The following is a 19,114-nucleotide window of genomic DNA, read 5'->3' as shown; positions in this document are numbered from 1 at the left end:
AGCTGACTGATAGCACATCATTAGTTTCAGGTGTAGTGTTCAATAAATTTTCAGTTGCCTATAACACCCAGTGCTCATCTCATCACATGCCCTCCTTAATGCTCATCACCCACTTACCCCATTCCCTCCCCACCTCCCCTCCAGCAATGGGAAGTCATGAGAGAGGGAGAAAAACCATGAGAGACTCCTAACTATAGGAAACAAACTGAAGGTTGATAAAGATGCATTTCACCAACACTGCAAGAAACAAACACCAAAACAAGACCCTGGAGCAAGGGAATCACTTGCTTCAAGTGAGAACCCAAAAGGACAAACTTCTAGGCCTTGATAGCGTCCATTCCTTGGGTTCTCTTCTACAAAAAGTTGCTTTTGCATTCTTCTTTTGCAGAAGGAAGAATAAAATCATGTCAATTTTATACAAATAAAAAAAAAATCTCTTAAGGCCACTTTTTGTTGCTCTAGCCATTGGCACCAACGTCCTTGGTATTTCTCTCCTAGCTCTCTTACCTGAGGTGTCTTTCACATGTCTTCATTCTTCTCGGTACTATAACATGTAATGACCATTTCCAGTCTCTTCCGACATTATTTGCCAGGGATGGTTTACAGAAAACATAGCCAACCTATATGGAATATAACATCCGAGGAATATTTCAAACTTGAGAGAAAAAAGCTGAGAGGAGAGTTATTGCTTTTTTTTTTTTTTAACTAAACAGGTCCACATGCCAGTTAAGGGTTTACCAGAACGTTACCTCCTTACGTGAGTTGGCTGCCTTTTGCACCAGTTCCCAATGTTGGGGGCGGGGAGATAAAGAAATTATAAAATATAGAGGAATAATATTATAAACCAACCTGTTGATATTTTGAACAAGAAAGCTCCTTCTACTGCACTAAGTTAAACCCCAACTATAATATAATATTTGGGATGATATTCTAATGTACTAAGGAAGGCCCGTAAGATTTAAATTCTGATCCGTTCACTTCTGATAATTTTTATGATCCGAAAAAGTTCTCTCTCTAATATAAAACCTATCTCCAGCTACCTACTAGTTCCAAAAGCCATTAAATTCTTGCAGATTGAAGGTGGAAAAATAAATTGTGTGTATTTTAGACCCTGAATGATCTTCCTATAGCAATTTTAGAACAAACTATGAAGAATTCTGCAATTTTAATCTCCTCAGTAGCTTCCCATTACTAAACAAGCAGAACGCCACGGTACAAATGTAGACGTTACATGTCATCTTGATCTGCTGCTTTTTTCTTTCATTAAAGCTTTAATGCAGCAATTATGGCTACGTTGCCCTATAAAAAAAGGAAAAGGCAGTTTACTTTAAAAAGTGAAATTGCATAGCCTACTATTTAATTATACACAAATGTAAATGGCCTATTTTTCCATAACTGGTTATTACAGCACTGTTTTACTTTCTGAGTTTTGACAATCTCTAAAACCTACAAAGCTTCCTGCTATATAATTGTTTTGTTACATTATTGTTTTCATCTTATTTTTTCTTTTAATGTGAGTGCAGCGGGATAAATCTTGGTTTTAAGCCAGCCACTACTTCATCTACTTAAGCTTTTATAGATGAAGATTGCTGTAATTATCAGAATACCCGCTTATTTCTGAAGTATTATCCTGGCAACCTGCTGGCATTTACAACCAATTAACAAGCTTTGCCATTAGTTGCATAAGGGGTATCGCAGAGTAAACCCATTGTGTGCTAATTTTCTATTTTAGATAATCAGTTTGGCCATCCAGAATGGAAAGAAGAAGAAAAGGAAAGGTTTGACACTCAGTGGTAGACGTGTAAAAATTGCTGCGTTCCCCTGAGAGACAAAGGTATCCTGCAACTCAGTGATTGCTTCATTGCCGTCACTATTGGTTCTTAAGTATTTCCCTTTGTCTCTTTTGGAAGAAGAAAAAAAGTGGGGATTCAGCAAAGTAATCATGTCCTGTCTCACAGGCTCTCTGTCTTTTAAAGCTGACTAGCTTCTCTTGCTGCCCTGCCCATAATTTGACCAAATTGTACAAGTGTTAAACACCTTTAAAAAAAGATAGAAAGAAATTGAGCATGAGTTCTTTGGTTTTTTTGTTTTTGTTTTTGTTTTTGTTTTTTTTAACAATTCCTTTCAACCTCTTTTCCCCTCTCCTCCCCGCCTTGCTATTAGAGTAAATTAATGCATGGGCTTCCTCCAACCCGGCTGCCTTAAAATTAGCCCGCAAGCTGGGCTTAGTTAAAACGGTGTGTTGCCGTTTTATTGCTCTGTTTAAACAGCCTCTGATATTAATATGTCCCGAAGTTTGGTCTAAAACAAGACAAGAAACTGCAGTTCTGTTTTGCTCTTAAAACTCGGGCTTCACTCCAAGAGAGTAAATGGCATCACCAGCCTGAGAATGCCAGCGTGGGGCACAGGAGACATCCTGGGCTTGTGTGTGGAAATAATCCGACCCCCTCAGTCTTGGGCAGTACTAATTATTTCATCTCAGTTCTCTCTGCTTCTATCGGAAAAGTGCTCCTAATCAAAATGCTGCCTCCTTTCTCCCACCCAGATGATTCCTAATCAAATGCAATTCCGATCGCTATGAAGAAAAGCACACTGACATTTTGAGAGTACCAGTATTGACCAACACCCATACTTGGCATTTGTAAAGCTCTTTGGCCACAGATCTTCTTAAATTCCCACACCTAGCTGCATTTTAAAATCAAAGCCTTCAGCACTTTCAACGTGAGTTAGTAGGTTTCTCTATTTGCCGTCAAACTGGTCTTTAGATCAAATCAGCATCCTCCTTACTTTGCTCCTTCTCAAGGGACTTAGGACAGCAGAGTGGTAAAGAAGCCATCTCCAAGGACCTGGAGCTGCTTTACCCCGGATTAATTAACTGCCTTACGTGCGCGCGCACACACACACACACACACACCATAAATCCATGAGGAGACACTATCCCACACATCACATTGAAACTTCTAATAATTTCCTTTTGTCCAATAGTTTAGTCACAGATGCAGGTAATAAATGTGTCTAGGGGCAGAGCCATATTATCAAGGCATGACACCACTATAATAAACTTCTCTATCTTTGTAACCAAATTCACAACTCATTATGGTGTTATATTTGAACATACCTTTCTAGCAAATGAAGACATTATTATGCTTCTCACAAATACGGCTTATTGAAATCTGGAGGAGACACTCTTTTCAAGGTTTGTTATATTCTCATTCTATTGGAAAATTCTTATGGAGAAAATCCTAGCTAACTTTCCACTTTCATAGCACGAGGACCTAAATGCTTGTGTTTTATGCACAGAACGACCCAATCTCTCTTTCTCTCTCTCTCTCTCTCTCTCTCTCACACACACACACACACACACACACACACACACACACACACACACGTTAGTTAAAAGCTTGGAGAGGTAGAGAGGAATCAAGAAAAAAATGCTGGCATTTCCTTTGTTGTTATGACTATTCGAAGTGACTATGTTGGTTAGCCTAATAAAATAAATGTATGTAGTTATTAAGTTAGCTATTATTATTGTACTTGTTTCCCAGTAAAGAAATTGCTGCTTTCACAGTTCAGTGAGTTGAATTTTAACTTTGCTTGGTCTGTTGGAGCTGTAAGTAAAAGAAGAGAGAAAGACAACAACCCTAAAATGCCTTTTTAGAGATGCTGGAATTAGTAGGTTCGACAGGTGAAAAAAGAGGAGCCTTCCCTAAGTCTTGCTCCTTCAACAAGGCCACAACTATACTATATTTGCATCTGAGAGACATTTATTTGTTTCATGTGCCCTAGATATATTCCTGTATCTCAGAAGTTCCAGAGCTATAAAAATAGAGTTTTCCCCAGGGATACCTGGGTGGCTCAGCTGATTAAGCATCCGCTTTCAGCTCAGGTCATGATCCCAGAATCCTGGGATCAAGCCCCACATGGGGCTCCTTGCTCAGCAGGGAGCCTGCTTCTCCCTCTGCCTGCAGCTCCCCGCTGCTTGTGCTCTCTCTCTCTTTCTCTCTCCCTCTCTGATAAATAAATAAATAAAATCTTTTAAAAAATAGGGTTTTCCCCAACAAACATTTAATTGCAGTGTTGGCGAGAATCATCTCTGCAGGGCAAGTCTTTCTCCCATTTTTCTAATTTTGTGATCTTGGTCAAGTTACCTCTGTGAGCTCAGTTATCTTACTTGTAAAATGTGAGAGTAACTACCTAATAGAGTTGTTGTAATAATAAAATGCAACATGGCATGTAAAATGCTTAACACAATGCAAAGCACATTGTAATACAAATGTGATTTATTGTCATATAATTTTATCTGGTGTACTAAGATTATGCTAATAACTTCAAGTCTACTAAGATTCATCAGAGCAGGAGTCCTTCCCACATAGAGTTTACATAACCAAGTAAAAAACACTGGGAGAAGCCAAAGAGGAAGAGTTTAAGAGTAGGTCACCATGTCCTCCTAAAGGTAATACCTATGGTTTTGATTTTTTTTTGTTATACAGGTAAAACTTAGGCTAAAAAGATTACAGCAAAGGGGAGATAATCTCAGATATGGCATACCAGTAAGCACATGCATAATGTTTTATAATCATCTGTTAATTTTCAAAAAAAAAAAAAAAACTCCACTAAAGTAAATAAAATAAATAGTAGTATATGTCTACTACCAGTCAGTATTTGGCATTTTAATAATATACCACAGCTTGAAATCAGCCAGAGCTTATTTTACACAATCTTATTTTCAAAATTAGTGCCATTAGACTCAATGAAATGTGTTGCCCTCAAAGGAAGGGGGTTTATTTTCATTGCCTGTAAGCCCCAGGACAGCAAAGACTATTTTGCTCATTGCTGCATCTCCAGGACTCAGCCAATGTTTTACACAATAATTATTTATTGAGTGGGTAAGTGAATGATCTTGTTTTCTGTTATAATATTTCTATCAACCATTGGTCTTTAATGAAATATTAAGTCAATGACTATTAAGCATCGAGTGCTGCATTACATTAGAGATCTAAAAATACAAAGAAATTGAGATGGAAGGATTTTGTCTCAAAATAGTTTCCTAAATAGCTTGAGGATCTCTTTCAAGTCCATCCAGTAAGGTTGCTAAGTTCAAAAACAGTATTACACTTTGCTGAAAACTGCATCCTCAGGCTGCAGTTGTTGTAAAAACAGCAAACTGAAACCTTCCATTTCATGAAGAACGCAGAACAAATACTTATCAAAACCCACAAGTCTACTAAAGAATCCCAAATTTGCTTCTTACAAGGAGTGCCTTACAACTTTGTGCAATGATTAGGCCAGCCCTCGTTGATCTAATAATCCCTTGTAAAAGTTAGAAAAGAAAAAGTAGCATCTGCATCACAGTTTAAAATGATTAAACAAAGGAGAATTTAAAACTGAATATGAGTCAGTTTCCAAAATAAGTTAACAGTTTTTAATTTTAGAATGGAACCAGAACATATCTTACAACTTGAAAACCTCTGTGACACATTTCCTTTGCTGTCAAGAGGTGAAATCGACTTCACCTCGCTACAGGGTCCTCAACGTTTTCCAAATTGCAGCGTTTAGATGTTGAGTGTTAAGTTTCGATTATATTTCAGATGACTTTTCTTGTGTGTTTTTTAATTGGCAGGAGATCAGGAAACGTTTTTGTATCACAGAATTTCCTTTTACATTAACGAAAATGAATAAAACCTTGGAGATCATCTTCTATCAACTTGAAGTTCGTATTTTTCTGTATGATGTCAAATTAAGTGATATCAGATCTAGCCACGGGAAACTTTTAGAATAAAATTACTGCAGTTTAGATTAAAGGTAGCAAAAATCTAGTCTTATAAAATGGGTCTTGCAAGATACCTGTAGCTCTTGAAGAAAAAACAAGTAAAGATAATTGCAGCATAGATACGTTTCTAACCCAGTAATTAAGAATACATTTTAATTGTCATTGTTTTTCACTGTTAAAACATATTTTCAAGGGAATGTTAGACCACAAAAGGATTTAAAGTTGTCTGCACTTCTCCTGGAGTTCTTCATGTAGTACTGCACAAAATCACAAGAAATTCTCAGTTCAGCTCAAACATCACCATTACAGATTTCATCTATGATACAAAAAATGAATTCTGTCATTATGACCAAATTTGTCATTGTCTTCATAACATATCCTCCTAAGTTGTGGAATGTCAATTTTAATAAATTTGAAAAAGCTATAGAGGATATGAACATCTTTCTAAAATACCTATACATCCTTTTTCTCTAGAGTATAATAATTTCAAAAACATGTACTTAATCTCCTTTTTTGTTCCTTAAATTTATGGCTGAGAGCTTTTCACACTGCAACCACACACACACACACACACACACACACACCTCTTTATCACTTTTTAACAACTTTCCTCAAAAGCATTTTAAAACAGTCACATATGTAAGACGATGTTTTCAAGATATTTGTGAAAGGAGCCTAAGTCAGAACCGAAAAATAAATAAAAGTGTAGAGACTCTTAGGAATATGCTTTACCATGTTACCACTTTTGAAAGAGAAAGGAATAAAGGTCAGGAAAAGCAGCTGCTCAGCACAACAATCTGGCAAGGAAGAGAAGTGTTGTTTATAATGACATAAAAACCATCCACACAGATGAAGCGTTCTGGGGTTGGAGAAGGGTAACTCTCTGAAATGGTTGCTGAATGCGGTGTCAGAGTAGTATCAGAGGGGGCCTCTCTTCCTGATCCTATGATATATTAATAGCAGCCCAAGCTGTCCTGTTCCCAGGGACTTCCTCACTCCCATGCTGGGGAGGGGAGCTGGCCGGCCAGGTGCCAGACTCCAATCCAGCAGCAAGACCACCACATCTGTTCCAGGTTCTCATCTTCTGACCTTGGCCAACAGCCCCAGCCCCAGTCCTGACTACAGACCCTCTTGTTATCAACTTCACTGAAGGGCAGAGGGCAGAGAAGGAATCACAAATAGCTATAGTACAAACTAAAGCAGAGGAATCCAAAGCCTACTCCCATTTCTAGGGCAAGAGTCAAGTCTAAGAGAGCTCTAGGGCTTGGGTTCAAATTCTAATTTTGCCACTTTCTAGCTGTGTGACCTCACATAAGTTACATAAACCCTCTGTGTACTTCTCGACTTCAGTTTCATGCTTTGTAAAATGGAGATGAGGATAGCACCGACCTTGTAAACTTGTTTTGAGAATTAAATGAGTGCTAAGGCTCCCTGTGATATGCTTGGCACAATGCCCAGCACGTAATTGGTTCTCTGGAAGTATCAGCCATTATCATCATTATTGTAATATGAACAGCGTCTATCCCCTGACCACTGGCACCGTCCCATCTCTCTTCCTGATGTTGACCCAAAGTACCAGAGACTGGCAAAATAAGTTTGTGACTCTAGACACACAGGAACATTTAGATAGCTTTAGAGAGTGGAGTATAACTTCAGTTATTGAACCGCTACTAGTCTGGGAACACTTTGGTCTTGCATAATGGATAAGCAGGGATGAGAAGAGGGCCCCGGTGACCATGACGAGTGTGTCGTGCTGTAGACGTTCTAAGGGAGGCCGTCGGATCGGACTTGGAATCCCTGCTCTACCATATATGTGCTATGTAAATCTGTAAGTTGGGCACCTTCGATAATCTTTCTAAGCAACAGTTCCTTGTCTTTGAAGTGGAAAAAAGAATACCAAGAACTTGCTTGCAGGGTTGTGGGGAATTAGAAAGTCATAGAGTTTTAATCTCGCACCCAGAAAGCACTCAATATGTGGTAGTTTAATGATCAAGATTCAGGAAAGAGTCGACTGTGGACCCAAGGGGCCCAAGGGAGGCCCCTAATAATGATCTCCCAAAGATGTCCATGCTCCAAACTCTGGAACCTGTGAACGTTACATTTCACAGCAAAGGGGACTTTGCAGATATAAAGAAGGTTAAAAACCTTAAAATAGGGAAATTATCCTAGATGACCTAAGTATGCCCAATCTAATCACATGAGCCCTTAAAAGCAGAGAAGTTTTTCCAGCTGGATGCAGAAGACTGATGAGCTAGAAGGGTAGAAGTCAACAAGATTCCAAGCAGGAGAATGATTTGACTCACTGTTACTGACTCTGGGAAGGAGGGGCCCGCAGGCAGAGCGAAGAGAAAGCCCTCTGGGAGCGAAGGGCTGTCCCCAGCTGACAGCCAGCAAGGAAGTAAGAGCTTGAATAGCCTCCAATAAGAGTCAGCTGGTCAAGATCTTGATTTCAGCCTTGTGACACTAGGAGTGAGAAACCAGCCAAATGGACCCAGACTCCAGGCCTGGAGAACTGTGAGATGATAAATTTGTGTCATTTTAGGTGCTACGTTTGTGGTAACCTGTTATGGCACTGATAAAAGTATAAAACAGGAATTATTAATGTGAATGGTATTTACTCCTATGTTGGGATATGCTCAGCTGGAATAAGAGCTGCTAGAAGATGGGGATGTTACCAAGTAATAGCTGATGTTTTTGATCATTTACTCAATGGGGCACAATGCCAAGCGCTTTACATGTGTTACCTCCTTTTATCTTCACAAAACTCATTACTTAGATGCTATTATAATTGCTATTTTATAAGTGAAGAGATAAAGAAACTAAAGCACGGGAAGACTTGACAATAAAGACGTGACAATAATCACACACAGCAGAACCGGGATTCAAACTCAGGCAATGATTCCAGAGCACATGCTACAAATCACAATATTATGCTTCCCTCAGCAGAGCTCAGGGCTTGACATGCAATCTACACGGATATTTTGCCAAGCAGTTGAACAAATTAATAAAAGAATACAAAGGAAAAGTTTATCTCTTCTGACTGAACCAGATTATCATAATTCTAAAACCTAAAGATTGAGCTATCCGAGGCAGTATTAAATTGTTTTACTAGTCGGCTAAGCTAGGCTATACCATGGTAACAAATAGCCCCACAATCTCAGTGGCTCAGCACTACCAAGGCTTATTACTCATTTATGCAAAGTCTGTTCTGATTCAGGCAGTATTCCAGGGTAACTGCCTTCCATGCAGCTGCTTGGAGAATCGAGGCTACTTCGATTTTGTGGCTCCGTCTTCTCAATAGGAGATCCTAGGAATTGCTAAGGCAGAAGAATCCCTGGAGACCTCATATCTATGCTTCCAGGCTTCAGCCTGAAGGTGACATCACTGACATTCATAACCCATTGGTCAGAACTAGTCACATATCACCCCCAATTGCAAGGAGCCTAAGACTTGCAGTCTTCTATGTGCCAGGGAGGAGAGAAAAATCAGATATTGATGAGCACTAGTATTAACAATGAAAATCATTAAATCCCAGTCTCTACAGAAGAAATAGCTTGAGTTATTAAAAAATAAGAATAGTTTTGGGGCACCTGGGTGGCACAGTTGGTTAAGCATTAGACTCTTTGTTTCTGCTCAGGTCGTGAACTCAGGGTCGTGAGATCGAGCCCTGCATAGGGCTCCATGCTCAGTGTGAAGTCTCTCCCTCTTCCTTTGCGCCTTCCACTTGTGCTAGTGCTCTCTCTCTCTCTAAGTAAATAAATCTTTAAAAAAAAAATAATAATAATAATAATAATAGTTCCAACTTCCTATATCAATTGTCTCAAGAAACCCTGCTTCAGCCATCTATTCAACATCTTCCCTTTTGATCTGCACCCGAAATCCTTCATGACAAAAAAAAGTTACCTGTTTTCATGTTGGAAAGGCTTTACCTCCTTTCTTTGACTGCACATGGCCAACAATGGAGCGTCAATTTAGATAGTCTAGCTACCTTCCCAACTCTGAGGAGCTTTCCCTGGGACTCTCAAATCACAGATTTGTCTTCACCCTATCCCAAAACACGAGGACCTTCACAATTCATGTGAACCAGCATTAATTAGATATTTACCCATCCTCAGGAGCCAAGACAGTTCAAATATCAGAAAGGATATATTGAGATTTGGTTTCATTTTTATTTTCTATTAAAACTTACCCCTGATTATTATCTCAAAGTTACAGAAAGTTCCTCATCCAACTCAAATAAGATTTTATAAGAATCTTATTTAGACTTTTATACTTCCCCCCCAGATTAATTAGCGAGGGTCTTGTTTTGAATTAATGAAGATGTGAGAGAAAGCAAGAAAATTTCCCTGAAATTTAGGAACTCTTAAAGTTAATGCACATTTATGTCCACACAGTGAACATCAGCATTCAGTATGTATAACATCACAAACCTGAAAAATGCAACTTAAACCATAGAGATATTAGTGTTTACTTTGGAGAGACTGACCATATATCTTATTTTCATGCAAATGGCAAAATAATATAATTTTACATTTTTGAGAAAAAAATTCTTTTAATTTTATTTATTTGATAGAGAGAGACAGTGAGAGAGGGAACACAAGCAGGGGGAGTGGAAGAGGGAGAAGCAGGCTTCCCGCTGAGCAGGGAGTCCCATGCGGGGCTCGATCCCAGGACCCTGGGATCATGACCTGAGCCGAAGGCAGACGCTTAACGACTGAGCCACCCAGCCACCCCTTTTTAGAAAATTTTTGAAAGATAGACTTTGCTCCATGTCTTGACAATGGTCTGAGGAAGACTGTGCTATTTATTTAGAGATTCTCAAACTTTAAATGTGCAGAAAGATGACTTTCTGAGCTTATTGAAAATGAAGTTTCCTAGTGACTCCCTCTCTCAAATGCCAGCTTCAGTAGGTGTTCTATGTGGTCCCCAAACCAACTCCTAACAAGCAACCCAGGTGCTGCTGTATCCACTAGTACTGCTCCAAGTGCTTAAAATACAAAGTGTTTGTTTTCAGCCTACAGTGAAATGAGGAACTCAGGTCAGACCAGAGGTGGATGCACAGTTTTCTTCATCAATCAAATCTTGCTACCAAAAATTTTAAAATGTTAGTCGAGCTTAACAGTGTGTTTGGTGAAGACAATTTACATTCTGGAGCAAGCTTCTTGTCTTGGGCAGACAACAGTTGACAAACCAGAACACTCATGCACGTTCCACACTCTGAGAAGTGATACTTGGAAAAAATCCAGCTCTAAGAATACTGAGATGAGGGTTAGGAGTTCCTATAAAATAAACTCCTCTCCCCTGATAAGTCACTATAAAGTCAGACCCTGGAGAATAACGATCCTGAGGATGTTGTGCATCCTCGTCCTAATTGTTGGTTCCTATTATATACTAGAGTGTAGAAATACAGCTACAATTCTTCCTGGGTGTTCTGATATGGCCCTGTACACATAGGCTTAACTAATTTTTTCTGGCACTCAGCCCAATTCCCAGGTTTATTCATTTATCGATATTTTATGAATGACCATACTGTGCATGGTTATTTATTGAATAAAATAAGCTTCTAAGACAAAACACAAAATGCTGTTTCTACTTTCAATGGAATCAATTAAAATCAGAATGTTAATTAAATATAGTAAAACTTCAATTATCCCTGGTTATGGAGGTAATAGGTCAACTCTAATCCAAACCACCAGACAACATCACAGAATATGTATATTTTGACTTTGTAATCAATTTTAGCATATTTAGCATTAAATTACACCCATGGTTGAGAGAAGCCGTCTTAAAGGCAGGATTCGAATTTATTGTGCAATACTATAGCATCAAAGTCATGAAAAAAAAAATGAATGAATTTGAGTTTCTTATTTTATCCTTTCACTGTGAAATTACAAACTTATTAAAAGTAAAAGGGCAATGTGCCTGACTTACTCATCTTCATATTGTTCATGGTAACTTACACATAGTAGGGCTCAGTGAATCAAACGAACTTAACAGTGAATTTGATCAAACATAATAATTGTCTGTTATGTGTTTAATAAAGGAAAATTTAACTCTTTTTTTTTAGTCCAACCAATAACTGTTTATTGAATACCAACTATATACCAATTACTGAGATAGATGCAAAATCAACTAGGACAAAGTGCTTGCATTCCAATCTATGAGACTGACAAACTAAATAAGTAGTCACTATATCATATGATCGTGCCAGAAGAGTAATGATAAAAGAGTGGCCAATATTTCAATGGTTATGTGGAACCACGTAGCATTGAAGTACTTTGCCTGTTTTAACTTGCTATTCCTCAGAAGAACAAGTGTACTCTTCCAGTCTGGATTCTTAGATGCAAGCAACAGAAACCAAGTCTAGCTACTTTAGACAAAAAAGAATCTATGGGAAGATTTTGTGGAGATCACGAAATGAACAGGAAACTGGAAGATTGGCTATAGGGCAGGATCCAAGGATCCTCCAAGGGACCAAAAAAAAGGAAGCAGAAATCACAGCACCCAGCTCATGGCTGGAATTGCTGGTCAGAATACATCATCATTACAACAGCCCTGTCTCCCTGTGTTATTGGTCTGAAGGTCTCTAATCATGCCCCAGACCTTGTCATTTCCTAAGACTTGATGTTCCCAAAGTGGGTGTCTAATTAGCCAAAATTGACAGTCATTTACCCCCTGGCAGAACTAGGAAGGAGGAAAGGCAGAATCCAATCCCTTGGATGAAAATTCAACATCACCCCAGGACTACTTACTGTATTACCCAAAAGGGGGGGAAAGTGCTTACAGAAATAGTAAAGATTCTGGGCAGGCCAAAATTGACAAATGTTAGAATCAATGTAGATAAGACAAGGGCTATATTTAGTGTAAGGAGAGAATGCAAAAACCAAGATGTTTTGAAATACATTAAGGTTAAGGATTTCCCAAATTTTAATCGGTGTTTAAGAATTTGAATTCAACTGCTATTTAAGGATACACCTGAATTATTTCTTTCCACAGCCTGAACCACCCAAACTTTCAGAAACTCCCTACTGATCTTGAAAGAATAAAGCCAATTAAGTATCCCTGAAGGAAACTTATCCATTCATTTAATGAAAATTCATCCAGAGTCGTTTTTGAGGTAGACATCTGTCACACACAGAGTGGCATTCATCAGGGCAGACTTCTTTGGCCTTTCAGGCTCAAGAGTTTCTGGTTTTGGTTTTGTTTTTCAGGTTCAAAAGTTTAAAAGCAAATTCAATCATAACATAACTTATGTCCTATATTCCTTTTCATAGTCATAATGCCTTGCATTAAAATACATCTTTTAACTCAGGATATGTCACTGTCCCTAATCCTCACAAGCCTCTATACCCTAAACAGAAAGTATTATTCGTTTCACTTTAGAAAAGTAAGTCACTTGCCTGAAGTCACACCAGCTATTTAGAGTGGGAATTACCAGATCATTCATGCTTATCTTTAAAAGTTAACAGTATTTTTCAAAGTCTAACTCTCATTCCAACACGCCTCTCACTTTAATAGAGAGCTAGATGAACATAATGGATAACCTGGGTTCCAGGATTTCCTCATTCAAATTTTATAGTATCTGAAAATATTGGATGACAAAGTGCAAAGTGACAGTGAGTCAAGCCTGGAAGTGTTTATAGAACTAATTTTCTCGGTGATGACAGCAAGGCCTGGGGGGGAAGGAAAGACTAAACCACACCTATAAACACAGATGAATCAGGCTGTGGCTCCAGAGTCTTTGTTTTGTTGTCTTCACGTAGGCTATGGACTACCACAACAAAAAGCACTGGTGGCAATCAACATCCAGCACTCCTATAGTTGATGAGAACAAACTGATTATGTTATAGGCATTTATTTCACACAGAAAAGCCTGCCTCAAGTGGGGAAAAAACACATTTTGAGTTAATGATCATCTTTCACAACTAAGGACTACCAGATTATTGTAAAGGTTAAATGAGATAATATATATGAAAATGCTTTGTCAACTGTAAGAGTATTCAGATGTCTGGTAGACCGGGGTAAGTACAATATAATATGTGAAGGACAAGTTCACACACTTTTTAATAAGTAGCAAAGAAATCCAGTGGCTAAATAAAGATTGAAAATAGCCACTATTACGAACAACGTTCAGTTTTGCTAACGTTTTTCCATGGTGAAATGAATGCCCTCTACTTCTGCAACGCTACTGCTGATATTAGAATATTTTTGCAAACCATACACTGGAGACATCCACAGGAAGTGGGTGGGTACGTGAATGTCAATGAAGACATTGAGCTCTACCTTGTACCACTGTCTTATTCCTGACTCCGCCTCACTCTGACCTGTCGCCTGTGTTGGGTGTCTGTTGTCTTACACTCTCATTTCCCCCATCAAAATCTTAATAGGTCAGCAAATCACGACCTGATCACTAATTTTCCTTCCCAGTGAAGTGTGAAACACTGAAAATGTTAAGGACTTCACCTCTCCCAGAAAATGAATGCGCACATCAATGAAATCATTGCAACTGATATGTCCAAAGCATGAAGTAACAATGGCAGAATTTAAGGCATCAGACAAGTGAGGAAGAAAAAGATTGTGTGACATTGAAGATCTTGTGAAAACCCTGAAACTAAACTTCTCTGGTTATCAGCTGGTCGAAATAAACTGAGACTGCACAAAAGTAAATTCGAAGGACAACTGATTATGGTCAAAATCCAATTGGTGATGATCATCCAATCTGCAACAATCAGACGCCAGCATGATACACTGGAGTCCTCAGAGAGGTAAGATTTCTTTGCTCTCTGAAGCCACTGACCCTACAGTCAGTTTGATGTTGATTTTATCCACCGGAACTCACATCTCTGTTGGGAGACACTGGGAATCCAGTGGCAGTTGACTCCTGGTTTCCTTTTATTCGTCTCTTGCTCTCTCAGAAGATACATCATTGACTATAAAATGATCAAAGGCAAAAGAAAGGTATGTACCAAAGCCTTGAAGCCTACCCCAAGTTTCTTTCAGAATCCTTCTGACATCCTTGAGATTTGGGAACAAAAGACCATACTCATTTGTACTACTGAATGATTTGAAAAATGTTTGGTAGAAAATACGAGTAAAATCGTATCCATTCAACAAATATAAATGAACCACCTACTGTGTGTCACCTACACTGTTCTAGGTAGGCATTTTATTTAAAAGTAGACGTGAACCAGGAAACAAAATTGATTAATTTGAGTGGAAGATGTCCAAAGTACTTGTTAAATGAATCTGTAGGTAAAAATTGGGAGAGACTTTGAAATAAATCAAAAGATCAGTAAGTGTCCTGTCTAGCATATCCTTCCAGGTTCTCTTCCTTTTGCTGTGTTTGAGCTGATTGTCATCTCTGTGAGTTGTAGAAAATTAACAATAATGCAAATTACTCTGGCCCATAGAAATAGAAATGCTAGGACCTCTAGAATGCAATTGATTATTGCCCTGTAAATACTGACCAGTTTTGCATGTTTGTCCATTTCTGTCAACATTCTTCATCTGCCTGTGTGTGAATGCAAATCTGAATTCTCCTTTGAGCAGGTTATAACATCTTACTGCTTCTCTCATTAATTAAGGAATAAATAAAATCTTTAAGCACATGTTCATTTTGTATTTATATAAAAATCACAGCAATACATTTTAAAAAAAATATATCCCTTAGGGGTGCCTGGGTGGCTCAGTCGTTAAGTGTCTGCCTTCAGCTCAGGTCATGATCCCAGGGCCCTGGGATCAAGCCCACATCAGGCTCCCTGCTCAGCGGGAAGCCTACTTCTCCCTCTCCCACTCCCCCTGCTTGTGTTCCCTCTCTCTCTCGCTGTCAAATAAATAAATAAATAAAAATCCTTAAAAAATATATATATCCCTTAAATGGTTCTTAATAAATGCTCATTCTGGGACCACCGACCTCAAAAGAATATGTTTGGAAAGAAACAGTAAATTAATTCTAAAACTCTTCAAATGCAAAGCTTTAAATTCAGGGAAACAGTATCTTCTTGATACAATTGTGATATTTAAGGCACATTTGATAAGGCCTCCAAGTGCCCTCACATCACTGATCTCAGAGAAAGGAATAGAGCTGAGCTGTGGGTTAAAAAAAGAAAATGAAAAAGAAAGAAAGAAAAAGAAGAGACTATAAGATCCCCTCTGATTTTTTGCTCTACAGAAGTAATAAACTGCATTGTTGTAACTCAGTGTAAGTGGCTTCGAGTAAGGCAATAGAGATGCGTGCCAGAAGCTACTCATATCGTTCTTTAAAATGGAAATTTACCGTCTGCTGCATCACATGGACAAAATACAGAACTATTTTTCACAGCTTGTTCACTGAACAGATTATTGTAGAAAAAAAAACTTTTACATTTTCTGCAGATTCCCAAATCTCAGTCAAAAAACTCTTGGCAATTTTTAGCAGTGAAACAGATTTCACTTTCAGATTGAGATACTCCATTTAGCAGTAGTCAGATGATCTTCCAAATAAATATAGACTCGTTTCACTCTTGATTTTATTTAAAAAAAAAATGTTTTCATGAGGTGTCTTGGAGGAAACTTGCACTTATTTGGTTTTCCCAAGCTAAAGCAAAGAAAAACTCGAAGGTCTAAAAATCAGAGTTAAATAAAAAAGGAACGTTACACTAAAAATGTTATTACAAATAATGCATGTTCATCACACTACCAATAAATAAATAACCCTATAAAATTTTAGAATTAGTTGCAAAGATGCTCCAGTCTTTTCTGCCCTAAATCTCAGCTCCCCAAAATATTACTAAACAGAAGTGCATGTGTTCGGTACAATATAACAGACAGCAATATGTTGAGATACTTCACACAAAGAGGTCTCTGGGCCACTTTTCTCTTCTAGATTAGTTTTTATCACTTAGGTACAAGGCAACTGCACTTTTATTTCCAGGACCGTTTTTTCCTTGCCTCCCAGTGTTTAATGCCACAGAAAATAATGGGATGTGTGAAATTTAATAAAAAGCTAAACCCATGAGGAAATACTAAAATGAGAATAACAATCTTCACATAATCCTATACCCAAAACCCAGTTCTACAGATTCTACTGCCTCCTCCCTAAAGTCCTATGCTAAATTTTCCCCATGCTTTTTCTATCTATGAAAGGGAATTATATGATAAATAGGAATAAAACCAGCAATAGTGATGATGTCCTACTTTTATATTTGTAAAGACATATATGAATACCCCAGGATGCCCATTAAATTTCACAAAGTTTGTTGCTATTTTTAACAAGATTGTATGGATTTGTTCAAAGTTCATCTCAGTGACATTAAAAATCATCCCAATCATAAGCAAAGCAACCTGAACTTAAAGCAGAAGCTCTACCAAGTAAACAGGAAATAGCTCATGCTATTAAAACCATGTTGTTATTCTTCTAATGACAAATTTACTAGTTGAAAAGGATTCTCAGGTATCCAGTTCCAAAAGCCACATTTCTATGGTTAATCTGACATATGAGAATAGGTTAGTTTTTGAATCCACTATGAATCATTACAAAATTTCAAAGAAAAAAACTACATTTTTCACATCCTAATTACGATTATACAAACATTTGGATAATGTGAAAGAACAAAATTATTCTTTTCATAAGTAGTCCTTAACAAAAAATTAAACTAATATAAATGTGTCAGAAATGGAATAAAGCTACTGTGTCATGAGGATAAAGTATTAGATTTTCTAAAATTTCCTATGATAAAAACTAAACTGTTTGGTTCCAAGGGACCACTGTACGAGACAAGTTTGCTATGCTTTTGGATTTAAGTGTTGGCTTAGTTTATGGGTCAATAATCAAGGAGTAGGGATGGTAGAGCAGAGAGGAAAATACAGAAGTTTAATGTTGAGACACTTTTCAATCTGAAAAAAAAATATTTGAAAGGTATCTAAAGGCTTCTTGAAACTGTAACTTAAACACGTGAGACATTTAGATCTCATTTGCAAAAATTTTATCACCCCCAGATAATATTTTTTTTCTTCCCTTTTTTCAGGTTAATCCAGCTGCTATGTCTGCATTTAAAAGACTCACTGGAATAAAATATATTCTGAACGTCAAACTGATGAAAGTTTAGACAACTAAGGAGAATAACCTGGCAAAGTGAGGAAAACTGAGCACCAACCTCCCAGCTGCACACAGCCAATCAGCAAACCCGTCACATGTGGTCAGTGATGAGCCCGTGACTTTGGGACTGAGAAGGGACTAGAAGAGCTGCAGAGAAAGAGAGAGGGAGACAGAGTCGCTGTCCTAATTTTTTCTAAGCATCATGAAGTTCAAGCAAACACAAAAAAATCACATAAGCATTATACTTTAAAATATTCCTACATGACTCAGAAATTAACTCCAAATTCTCATCTTTTCTTATATTAAAGACAAGACAACAGGCCCAAAGTGGAGTCACTTATGCTAAGCCTCACATCACCGCACAGTTTCGGCTCTTCTGGAAATAGACTCTTATCAAGTCAGTCAGGAATCACCTGATCAGCATTATTTAGGTCATGTGCCTGATAAACCCTTTGCCATCCCCTATAAAGAAAGTCACCTTGCAATAACCCGTTGGCTTTTTTGCCTAGTACAACTCCCTTGTTCCAGCTCCCTTCTGCCTATAAAACCTCTTGCCTTGTAAAGCTCTTCAGAGGTCCTTTCTATCTGCCAGATTGGATGCTGCTCGATTCATGAATTGCTGAATAAAGCCAATAAGATCTTTAAAATTTACTCAGTTGAATTCTGTTTTTTTAACACTTATAACAACTATCTGTGAGTCTGATATATCAAGAGAAATACTAACCTAAATAATAGTAATAATACTATAACAACATCCCCTATTCCTAAAAATAAAGGATTCTTCCTGGGTCCTCCCGTTTTCGAGTTAGCATTCTGGTAGGAATGTATATGGATGCTGGCTACTAGCCCACGCTGCTGAAGCTCACTGCACAGTCTAGGAACCCAGACTTGTGCACAGTTGAAGGCCATCTTTCTTACTGAATCTTCCTGATTCAGCTTTTGGGTATTACCCATGCATGGCATCTTTATCAGACATCTGAATCAAGCCCTTCATTAGTGCATCTTTCAATGGAGAGTCAATGATCACTGGACACTGAGAACTTTAGTCCAAGCCCACAGCCTTCTAAGAAATCCTCCCCTGTGGAAAAGGTTTAAGCCAATTCTGTCACAGCTAGATTTTAGCTAAAAGAATCCACCGTAATGCTTGGTTGACAGCTGATGTTTTCTGGCAAATGAAGATAATAACACAAGCTGGTGGTGGGGGTCTACTGGTGTCTAGCTGCCCGCCACACACTGGTAGCCAATGATGTAACACCACAGGTCTTAAC

General features: G+C 38.1%; 1 long non-coding RNA gene across 2 annotated transcripts in view; it reads left to right on the top strand.

Annotated features, from left to right (window-relative positions):
• LOC118525787 (uncharacterized) overlaps positions 1-18,480 on the top strand; it is a 53,142-nt gene extending 34,662 nt beyond the window's left edge. For both annotated transcript variants that reach the window (XR_004912312.2, XR_004912313.2), the window contains exons 3-4: positions 14,158-14,535; positions 17,776-18,480. This is a non-coding gene — a long non-coding RNA (uncharacterized LOC118525787). The remainder of the gene's footprint in view (positions 1-14,157; positions 14,536-17,775) is intronic.
• Positions 18,481-19,114: the final 634 nt, after the last annotated feature.

Source organism: Halichoerus grypus, chromosome 4 (assembly GCF_964656455.1).
Source record: "Halichoerus grypus chromosome 4, mHalGry1.hap1.1, whole genome shotgun sequence".
NCBI lineage: Eukaryota > Metazoa > Chordata > Mammalia > Carnivora > Phocidae > Halichoerus > Halichoerus grypus.
This window is presented reverse-complemented; position numbering and strand designations above follow the sequence as displayed.